General features: G+C 37.9%; 1 non-coding gene across 1 annotated transcript; it reads right to left on the reverse strand.

Moving 5' to 3' along the window:
- Nucleotides 1–5,320: 5,320 nt before the first annotated feature.
- Nucleotides 5,321–5,404, reverse strand: Trnal-cag (transfer RNA leucine (anticodon CAG)). Its single transcript has one exon. It is a non-coding gene; the product is annotated as a tRNA-Leu (tRNA).
- Between the last annotated feature and the right edge of the window lie 7,018 nt (nucleotides 5,405–12,422).

Here is a 12,422-nt window from a genome sequence, read left to right on the forward strand (position 1 = left end):
CTTCAGACCAAGGGATAGATGAAAGTGAAGTTAGATGTGAACCTGGCCTAACTGATTTCATATAATGATTATCTTATTGATCTAATTAATTTGTATAGGGTCAATCTCTTATTCAAAGCCTTATTAAAACAACAACAAAAAAATCCGTAGGTGTCTTACATGTGTAATACCTTCCTGCGGTTCTGGCGATAATATAAAAAAAAAACTACGTATTATTTGTTCTTTTAAATTATGTTCCACTTATATGCATGTTAAATAGATTTTTTCTCTTTAAAAAAAATAGTAACCACTTTTTAGTGGCCCCCGAAAGGGGAAAAGACGCTATTAGTTTTGTGTGGCCTGTCTGTCCGTCCGTCCCGTTTAGATCTCAGAAACTAGAAGAGAAAATGAAAATCGGACATCATGATATTTTAGATCATTCAAAGCTCTGATGCAACGGCTACTTTTTTCTTTTCCGAAAGCGAACCATCTAAATTAAAAATTATATATGCAAGTAGATTTTTCAAAAAATTACACCACTTTTAAATGAAAAACTATAGGGAAAGTAAGTCTTATTAAAAAGTTCACAGGCTTCTTCATTAATAAATCAAGCTTCATTAATAGGTTCGCGCATTGGTAAAAAAAAATTGCATCTAAGGTCACAATTGAAAAAGTACCAATTGATCATTATAAAATAGATTTTCCATTAATTAACTATCTCATGGAGTAGAATATTGAGTCAAATGTTGTTTTTAAAAAGAATTTTAATACGAACTTCTTTTCAATTGTAAGTTTAAATTTAAAAAAACAAACTACATTTATACCGCGCAGTTTTCACACATCGTCATTAGGCTATACACTTGATTCGACAACAATCTAAATTACAATAAATAGAGGCCAGACAAAATCTAGATTTAATTGTATTAAACAATTTGAACAAAATTTACATTTATAATCCATTAAGGAATCAATCAAAATCTAATTAACAACTGAACAAGTAGTGCTTCCACTGGTGACTGAAGTACACTGGCGGATCGGGGGGGGGGGGGGAGGGGCGGTAGGGGCGATCGCCTTCCAGCGGGGTTTGAAGCTAGAAAATACATCTTCAGTGTAAGAAAAAAAGCAAATTACGCACTCAAAATGCTATGAGCGTTGCTAAAAGGGGTTTTGAGTTTAAACCCCCCTTCAGAGGGGTTTGATGCTAAAAAAATACCTCTTCAATATAAAAAAAGCAAAGTACACACCAAAATTATTTAAGCGTAGGCAATCCTATTGGGGTTTTTGAGTTTAAACCCCTCTTATACAGATGGCTTTTTTAAAACTTTAAAACCCCTCCAGATGGTTTTGAGTTTAAATTCCCCTACAGAGTGTTTTGAGGTGGAAAACCTCTATCTTCAAAATTATTCTGAAGCAAACTACAGTTATTAAGTTCTATTACCATAGCTAAATGGGGTTTTGAATTAAAAAAAAACCAACTCTACTAGAGATTTTGTAGTTTAAAACCCCAACAGATGATTTTGACGATAAACCTTCCCTTTTCGATATAAAATCTAAAGCAAACTACAGTCACTTAATTCCAAGAGTGTATTCAAGATAGGTTACACCAGTGGCGGGGCTCCATCAATAAAGTGAAGTGAATAGTCATCTGACGAAATTGAAAAACACTAAATGTGTCTCAACAAACATGGCTAAGACAGATTTTAGGAGTCAGTTATAGAGATCGGGTCTAAATCAAGGAAATCCTATGCCGAAGTGGGAGTCATCCCCTTATTAAGATTGTAATAGAGCGTCGCATGAGGTTTGCGGGGCATGTTCTCCGTTACAATGAATCACGCATAAGAAGAGTTGTGATGACATCCTAGTACAACTTAGCGCCACACATTCATGGAGGTCCTCAGAGCAGGTGGGAAGAGGCTTCAGACATTACCAGTGACAGATTTTTATGGAAACAGCTTGACGGCTAATTCGCCGAACGGCGCGGGAGGGTCTAAGTCAGTAAGAATAGTACATTAGGTTTTTGAAAATAAACTTGTTAATAGCAGGAAAATGCACTGTAGATACCTCAGAATATGCATTCTGTTGGCTTTCAATACCAGAAATAGTGCTTGGCGGCGGAGCTCAGCCCCGCGATGGGGGAGCTCCTAGCGCTCCTCCAGACCCCCATGCTAACAATGGCAGGGAATCTAAAATTTTTCCACTAACTCCAGGAAGAACCTATTTTAGGGCACAATAAACGTCTTCCGAAAGAATGAAGGGTCAGAATGTAATAAAGATTATATACACACACACACATAAATACATATAATTTTTTTTCGCGAGGGGGGGGGGGTAGAAAAAAATCCCCCCCCCCGAAAAAAAATCCTGGATACGCCCATGGTAGGCCTACTAGTGGGTAATAGTGTATTAGACCTATATATATGCTATTCGTATGGGAAACCTGTGTAGCTGTGCGGGCTCATTTTTCTTTTATTTCCTACTACGTATACGCCAATATATTAAACGAAATTGTTGGGAAGAAGGGTTACGAGCAGTGGCGTCATGGGGGGGGGGGGGGGTAGTGATGGTGAGGTCCGCACCGGTCGACACCATTTTGGGGGTGGCAACCAAATTTGAAAAATTATAACTTGGCAAAAGCAGACACATTGGAAAAGATAATAATAAAATCTCGAGATATATCTTGGAGCAGTGGCGTCACTAGGGGGAAGGGGTGTAAGGGGCGCGGTCAGCACCTGTCGACACCATTATGGGGGTGACAACCAAGTTGGAAAAATTAGAACTTGGTAAAAGCAGACACATGGGAAAAGATAAAAATAAAATCTCTAGACATATGCCCAAATATGCCTAGACACATCTAGATGGTAGTTTAAGTGTAAATGACACAGCACAACGTTATACCATTTCTGTCTTAAAGTATAACAAAGGAAACCTGTTCATATGATGTTAAATCCGTTTGTAATTTTAATTAAATATTATTGTAATATTTGCAATAACATTTGAATAAATGTAATAAACATTGGGATTTTACATTTGAGTAAAAATCAACAAAAGTAGGTAATCAGGTCACTGTATTGGTTCAACAAGAATTAGCTAGCCATAATGTTCATTGTAACATATTTCAAGAAAGTTGATGGGGAGGGGTGAAACCCTGAGCTACCGCACTAGGTGCGACACTGTATCAGGAGGTTTCCATGCTGATCTTAGGTGATCACTTAACGCTACTCTACTTATTCCTGAAGAGTTAGAAGAGTCTTATCAAAGACGACGTGTTGCACTGTTTGCTTTTATGTGAAAAATAACGCCAAAGTTTTACAATTTCTTTAAACGATCAAAACAAGACTATGGCTTAAATATATTTCTCGTCCATTGGTGAATTTGATTGGGGCCGCCTCTGAGTTTGTGTGATGACACAAACTCTCTTTGTAATCTTGTTTTTTTACGAAAATGTTTTTTTTTTTTTTTTCAGGATTTGAATAAGAGATTGACCCTTTACAAAACAATTAGACCAATTAGATATTTATTATAAGACATCAGTTAGGCCACGTTCACATATAACTTCACATTCACTTTCACCAATCGTTTGGTTTGTTGGACCGCTGGGGCACCACACAAGATCTGTCAACATTCTTTCTCCATTTTTCTCTATCATTTGTTTTTGATCGAATTTAATTCTGATGTACTTTCTGAAAATATTGAAACCTGTCTTTTTACCTGCTTGGGTGGACCACTTCGGGGGCCAATTTTGAGTTTGTGTTTCCACACAAACTGTCTTTGTAACCTTGTTTGTAAATGTAGTAGTTAGTATAACAGAACTTACATAAATTAGCAATACATTTGTAAACAAATATTTTTGACATACAATTTAAAACCGTTTGCATAAATGTTTAAAAATATGGTAAATGGCCATTCCCTTACTAAATAGCCTCCTGCGTTTGTTAGGTTACTATTAATAGTGAATAGTTGTAAAAATGGTGTATTTGTATGAAAAAACTGCTTGCATAGTTGATTGTAAAAATTAAATTTTTCACTTTCAGAAAAGATAAAAGTAGCCGTTGCATCAGAACTTTGAAAGGTCTAAAATATTATAATGTCGGATTTTCAACAGCTTTTCTAGTTTACGAGATCTAAACGGGACGCACGAACGGACGGACGGACAGACATTGCACACAAAACTAATAGCGTCTTTTCCCCTTTCGGGGGCCGATAATAAATAGAATGAGAAATGATAGACTACAATAGGAATTGATTAAAATCTTAATTGTCTAGTATTGTAGAATCAATTTAACAAGACAATTTTTTAACAAAGAGTACTGTTAATAATAACCTAATGAGCCAAAGGTTGACCCTGATGCTCAAGCACTACACTTTCGAGGGGACTAGGCCTATATAGTGGTGGACTTGTGTTCAAGACTAGTGTGGGGAATGTCGCGTGCGTATTTGTATTTTGCGTGATTAGTTGTCAAGAATCTTATTTGTGCTAGAGGTCACGCTGTGACAGGTCCTCTGTGGAGAAGGCGTTCTGGCTGTGGGATTCTTTTTTGCTGCAGTACAGTGTTATGCTTTGGGCTGTATTGCTTTCTATTGAGCCGTGACTAAGCCAGGAATTGGGCAGGCCGAGCAGGCCTTGATTAGTGTACAGCCTTGGACTTATGGGCCGTTTGATTAAAATTGTTATACCCTAAAATTAATCGTGCGTGAGGTGTGCTCTTTTTTTTTTTTAAAAAGTAACCTTGAAATAATGTTTTGGCCACCCCCATAGTTTGTCCGCCTGTGTGCGAGACCATTTGTTATAGACGAATAGTCTCGCTGCGTGCAATGCACACATTTCACAATATGTAGCAACGGACCTGACTACACTTGTATACTAGATTCTTTACATTATAAGATAATTTCACATTAGAAAAACTATTTTATTTGCATTCGTAAGAACGGTATGCTTTATCTAACGAAGACTTTCATGGCAGGGAGACCTAGATATTAGTGGAACTAAAGTAAAATGTTAAAACAAATAAAATAGCGCAATTTTCAGGATGTCAAACACACACACACACCGATACTAGCATAAGTGATAAACCCAGTATTAGTCTCATTCATCAAACATCTTCAAAACATTATCGTCTTCTGTTAGGTCTATATTTTCTGTGCATTTAGTATGATTTAGTTCAAAGTCAGTACACAATTATAAATGAAAAATTATTTAAAACGAAAATTGTTGTTTTTAAGTACATTATGAGATTTGAAAATAATTATATATTTCCTTACGTTGATATATCTATATAAAATTGTATACAATTGTAATTAACAGAATAAAAATAGATTGAAAAAAATTTTTTTAAAAACTTAATGTCAGAAGTGGGATTTGAACCCACGCCCACAGAAGTGGACTGCGACCTGAACGCAGCGCCTTAGACCGCTCGGCCATCCTGACTACGTTTATAAAGGGTACATTTATTAATTATATTTCATAGACACACAGCCTTGATAGAAGCCTAGTGATAAGTGTAATTTAATTTACATTTATCCAGTAGGAACTTAACATGTTTCTTACATCATAATGTTTAACCTTTGATAAGTGATTAATATCGCTAATCAGGTGAACTTAATTTTAAAAAAAATCGTTCGCTCGGGCTATTCTCTATCAACTCTATATGACTATGTGTATGACTATGACAGTCTATGACCAGATTTCACCAGATAATTGGCAGATAGACTCTAGATAATTAGTCTAGATATAATATTAATAATATTTTAATAATAAAGTAATCTTTTAGTATCATTATAATATTTAATTCTGAATTGCGTTTCTATTTAATTTATTTTTAGGTACAATAGTTCGTATAACTACAGCAGTATTTTTGTCAATCTTAGCTTGTACATTTAAATTTAAAGAGTTTAAAGCGTATCTAGAATCTAGTTCTAGATCTAGATGCAAATATGAACATTACTATTACTATTACTGTACTGCAACTGTGAACTTACGAATTAACATAGATTACCAGACTTTTCTTAGTAGGCCTGCTTTAGGAAAATTTTCACTTGAAAGTGACGGAAATTCGATTCGTTTTTAAAAAATAAAAATAATTTTAAGTTCATATTAGCTCCCGGATAAGTAAGTAGGCCTACTGGTAAAAAAAATATATTTTGAGATGTGAGTTTCAACTAGATCTAGATCTATTATAATATAAATAAGTTAGTTTTATGCAAGGGAGATAGCTCCACAATATAAACATTGTCTACCTGAATCTGGTTATCTTTCTTATTCAAATGCTATGTTTTGTAGATATGTTCCACATGTTTCGGATGTTCCTTCACAAGTTTAAGATAATCTACTGAAACAACTTCCTAGTCCAAACTTCCCTCAGGATGACGGATGATGCAATATGGTTCTACTTGAAAAAAAAAAAAAAAAAAAAACGCTTCTGACGAGTGAGTGTCTCCGACATGAAGGCTTGTTATAAAATAAGACTGAAGTCAACGAGTAGGCCTAATAAGAAATGGAGCGAGCAAGAGGCTAAGAATGAATTTAAAAGAAGTGAAACAGATCAAGCAGAACGTCACTTCTTGAAGATATATTTATACACTTGAATGCAGGTCCGGATTTAAGGGAAGGTAGCTGGGGCCTCCACATAATAGGTGAACAAAAAAAATTGAATTTCGAAGGTCGGAAACGTTTACATTTGATTTCTCATTTTGCTGACAATAGCATACGGTTGGCAACACACTCGTTGTTAAGAAATGTTCGCTTGTAGCGTGCACGTAATAGATAATTGCTGTGATAATATTAGAAGATATTACGTCAGTGTTTTGTTGTCACAGATTATTAATAAATTACTGTAGACGTTACTAATTAATAATGATAATAACGAGACTGTCTTTATCAAGGTAGACATATATAACTTAACTTTTATTTCCGTCCCATTCTTTGCTTTCGCATAAAACATAAACAACAAACAATGACGTAATATCTTCTAAACAATAGGGCATACTCCTAGATTTAATATAAAGTACTCTCTTTCTCTGCCAATAGGACATACTCCTAGATCTAATATAAAGTACTCTCTGTCTCTGCCAATAGGACATACTCCTAGATCTAATATAAAGTACTCTCTGTCTCTGCCAATAGGACATACTCCTAGATCTAATATAAAGTACTCTCTGTCTCTGCCAATAGGACATACTCCTAGATCTAATATAAAGTACTCTCTGTCTCTGCCAATAGGACATACTCCTAGATCTAATATAAAGTACTCTCTGTCTCTGCCAATAGGACATACTCCTAGATCTAATATAAAGTAGGCCTACTCTCTGTCTCTGCCAATAGGACATACTCCTAGATCTAATATAAAGTACTCTCTGTCTCTGCCAATAGGACATACTCCTAGATCTAATATAAAGTAGGCCTACTCTCTGTCTCTGCCAATAGGACATACTCCTAGATCTAATATAAAGTAGGCCTACTCTCTGTCTCTGCCAATAGGACATACTCCTAGATCTAATATAAAGTAGGCCTACTCTCTGTCTCTGCCAATAGGACATACTCCTAGATCTAATATAAAGTACTCTCTGTCTCTGCCAATAGGACATACTCCTAGATCTAATATAAAGTACTCTCTGTCTCTGCCAATAGGACATACTCCTAGATCTAATATAAAGTACTCTCTGTCTCTGCCAATAGGACATACTCCTAGATCTAATATAAAGTACTCTCTGTCTCTGCCAATAGGACATACTCCTAGATCTAATATAAAGTAGGCCTACTCTCTGTCTCTGCCAATAGGACATACTCCTAGATCTAATATAAAGTAGGCCTACTCTCTGTCTCTGCCAATAGGACATACTCCTAGATCTAATATAAAGTAGGCCTACTCTCTGTCTCTGCCAATAGGACATACTCCTAGATCTAATATAAAGTAGGCCTACTCTCTGTCTCTGCCAATAGGACATACTCCTAGATCTAATATAAAGTACTGTCTGTCTCTGCCAATAGGACATACTCCTAGATCTAATATAAAGTACTCTCTGTCTCTGCCAATAGGACATACTCCTAGATCTAATATAAAGTACTCTCTGTCTCTGCCAATAGGACATACTCCTAGATCTAATATAAAGTACTCTCTGTCTCTGCCAATAGGACATACTCCTAGATCTAATATAAAGTACTCTCTGTCTCTGCCAATAGGACATACTCCTAGATCTAATATAAAGTACTCTCTGTCTCTGCCAATAGGACATACTCCTAGATCTAATATAAAGTACTGTCTGTCTCTGCCAATAGGACATACTCCTAGATCTAATATAAAGTACTGTCTGTCTCTGCCAATAGGACATACTCCTAGATCTAATATAAAGTACTCTCTGTCTCTGCCAATAGGACATACTCCTAGATCTAATACAGAGAGTAGGCCTACTTTATATTAGATCTAGGAGTATGTCCTATTGGCAGAGACAGAGAGTAGGCCTACTTTATATCACTCTCTGTCTCTGCCAATAGGACATACTCCTAGATCTAATATAAAGTACTCTCTGTCTCTGCCAATAGGACATACTCCTAGATCTAATATAAAGTACTCTCTGTCTCTGCCAATAGGACATACTCCTAGATCTAATAATATTGAAGAAAAATGATGCACAGGATCTTTACTTACTAAAATCCGGAACTTCTATACACATCATATTGTTACGTATTTCTGAATCTTCTGGCTAGATGTATTAGTTGGCACACAAATAAAAACACAGCAAAGAACTTGACGACTAAACTTTCAGTTTCATCTAACTTTATTGACTATTAACTCTAACATTACTGTAACATGTAGCGTAGAAGACTGTACAATATCTGTCAGTTTACAGTTAGCTATACTTCGTTGCACTGCATCTCTTCACTTCGTTGCAATTCCTCTCTTCTCTACTTGCATCGAGCCGTATTCCACAGAACAGACCAACGACACACTTCCCAGTGTCGCTCCAGGTCTCCTAAAGCTGAACCAAGTCGTACTCAAGTCTACCGAATCAGAACCGCACACGTCTTACATCGACTGTATCGACTGTAACGGCTCAAGTCCACTGTAGTTCGCTGTATAGACTTTAACGACAGTAGTCCACTCAAGTTAACTCTACCCTAGTTAACTTGCATCGAGTCGTACACATTTCTCTTCCACAGAGCCGCACACGTCTTACATCGTCTGTATCGACTGTAACGGCTCACTCACGACTCCATACGACTCACTTTCACATTAACTTTCTGGCTTATATAGAGTCCCTAATCGCTTCTCCAAAGTTGCACAAACACTCCTAGTATTCTCTGGAATAACATGTCAGGAAACGTCACATCCTGTCTTTATTTATACACGTAGATTCCAGAAAACATCGGCTGCAGTGTCATCAAGTTGGGGTCACACGTAGTGACCTCTATCTGTCACTGTTCATTAGTAACTGTCCCCCTACTTAGATCTGTTCGTCCCCTGGAACAACACGTGAGGGCACGTCACATCCTGTCTTTGTTTGTACATGTAGATTCCAGAGGACACTCGCTGCTGTGTCATCTCGCCGGGGTCATACGTTGACCTCTACCTATCACTGTTCATTTGTAACACTGCCCCCTTCTTAGATCTGTTCGTCCCGAACAGATTCTACTTCACCACGATACTGATGAAATCGATCGACGATCAAGAAGGAAGCTTTGGTGGTTGCCCCCTTCTCAGAGATGTTCTTTCAATCTGGCCGTTGTCCATCTTCTTTCCATAGAAGAATGGGAGCCAAATCCTCATTTTTCAGCAGGTCCTCACAAATGTTTTCATCAATCTTGGTATGGAAACATCGATCTTCAGATGACGACATTGGGCACTCTTGTCGAGAAAATTCATCAGCATTCTAACGAGTTCGTGCTTCACTGGCTGAGTTTTACATTCTCCAGCATCTTTTTACAGAGCTTCTTCAGAGATACACAGGTTCATCACAGTACAGCAATATTCACATGTTCTTCTTACAACAGCAACTGACTTTGGGTTTGTACGATGTCTGTTGGGTTGATCTTCTTGTACAGTTCTGTCACAGATGGTTACTCACTACAGTTCTGACATCTTTAAACTACTTCTTTTCTGTCCTTCTTGCTTCTGACTTAATTAGCGTTCTTCTAAAACCTTTGTTATACTTCATCAAGCTATTCTCATGAGGAATGTTCTTAAATTATTCTTTAGTGGCTTCACACTTTCAACTGATAGTAAGGCTTTCTTCTTTGGTCTGATGGTTCCGGACAGAATCTTTCTAAAAACATGGGCTGTGGAGTTTCATCAGTGCAGGTGGGGGTCTATCAGTGGGAGAAGTGGTGGGCTTGTTTTCTAACAACATGGGCTATGGAGTTTCATAAATGCAGGTGGGGGTCTATCAGTGGGAGAAGGGGTGGGTTTGTATCTTGATCTTGTTGGAGCCATCCACGTTGCACTCTGCATATGTCGCTTTCTCCGCCTCCTCAATTTGATATTTCTTTGGTTGCGTTGATGTCGTTGTCGTTGTCTTGCTTTCTTGTCGATCAATGCTGATGGCAGCCACTTAGCACTTAGGAAGGTATTGCATTTCATGGCTGTAGTCATCAAGGCTGTTGATCTAACAAGTTGCTTCAGCATTATTCTTCGATGGGTGCTTTGCAAATGAGCTGCAAGTCCACTTGAAGGCAAGGTGTCAAACACGTCATCACCTTCATCCGAGTCTGGATGACTCGACTGTGGGGCAGGTTGATAACATTCAGCGTGCAAAGGTCCATCAACTTCAGCATCAGTTTCTATTGTAATTCCTTGACTATCACCAGGGCTTCTCACGCCTACCTTGATAGTAGTACAAGCTTCTGTTAAGTCTAGAGCTTGTTGGTGTATTTCTTGGCATTCACAGTCTTCTTGCATAGCTACGTACGTACAGTTCTTGTCAAACGCATGGGTGAAATAATCCAGCTTCGAGTTCCTCTCGTAGACACTGGCAGATAGAAGACAGAAGTCTTTAAGGCCCACAGCAACATGCTTGGACGCAGACCCAACGTTGTCTTGATCTGTTTGGCTGGTTGAGGTACTCATATCAGGTTTATCTGTAGCTAAAGCTTCGGTCAAACTATAGGTCTCTTCTATTGTTTCTTCAGCGGTCCCATTCTGCTTTTCGTTGAAATAGTAACAGCTACCGTCTCTTTTCATTTCTTGTGGGCCACATTCGTTTGGTTTGCTATCACAGTCACAGACAGCACAACCATCACCAGCATCCCTATCGTAATTGTCTGTATCGCCACATCCTTGGTTGGACAATTGTTCGTTGTTCATCAGTGGTGTAGCTCTTTCATCTGTCGACTCAATCTGATAATGTTGGGTGTTCAGCAGCTCGTTAATCATGATTCTAGTTTGATCTTTTATCGTATCTGTTTGTTCTTCTGTCTTATTGGGCGTGGTAGCTATTTGTTCATTTTCATTCATGGCTTTAATCAACTGGTTAAATGAAGAAAATCTGGTGTTGATTTCTGATTCTATCTTCTTAATGCTCTCGTTCACCGAGTTCATTTTGTATTGCAAAGTTCTCAGGAGCTCCGTCATATTAGGTTTGATTTCAAATTGGCAGGTGTCCGGGTTCTCATCTTCCTCCAACAGGGCTTGTCTGAGACGTGCTGTTAGCGTTTCCTTATTTCCGTTAAGCTGTAGACCTCTTTCTCGAAGCTCTTGTCTAAGTTCTTTCATGTCAAGTTCAATAAGAAGTTTGATGGAACACATTCTAGCCAGAAATATCCCACTTCTGACACCAATTGTTACGTATTTCTGAATCTTCTGGCTAGATGTATTAGTTGGCACACAAATAAAAACACAGCAAAGAACTTGACGACTAAACTTTCAGTTTCATCTAACTTTATTGACTATTAACTCTAACATTACTGTAACATGTAGCGTAGAAGACTGTACAATATCTGTCAGTTTACAGTTAGCTATACTTCGTTGCACTGCATCTCTTCACTTCGTTGCAATTCCTCTCTTCTCTACTTGCATCGAGCCGTATTCCACAGAACAGACCAACGACACACTTCCCAGTGTCGCTCCAGGTCTCCTAAAGCTGAACCAAGTCGTACTCAAGTCTACCGAATCAGAACCGCACACGTCTTACATCGACTGTATCGACTGTAACGGCTCAAGTCCACTGTAGTTCGCTGTATAGACTTTAACGACAGTAGTCCACTCAAGTTAACTCTACCCTAGTTAACTTGCATCGAGTCGTACACATTTCTCTTCCACAGAGCCGCACACGTCTTACATCGTCTGTATCGACTGTAACGGCTCACTCACGACTCCATACGACTCACTTTCACATTAACTTTCTGGCTTATATAGAGTCCCTAATCGCTTCTCCAAAGTTGCACAAACACTCCTAGTATTCTCTGGAATAACATGTCAGGAAACGTCACATCCTGTCTTTATTTATACACGTAG

This window comes from Biomphalaria glabrata, chromosome 16, assembly GCF_947242115.1.
Source record: "Biomphalaria glabrata chromosome 16, xgBioGlab47.1, whole genome shotgun sequence".
Classification (NCBI taxonomy): Eukaryota; Metazoa; Mollusca; class Gastropoda; family Planorbidae; genus Biomphalaria; species Biomphalaria glabrata.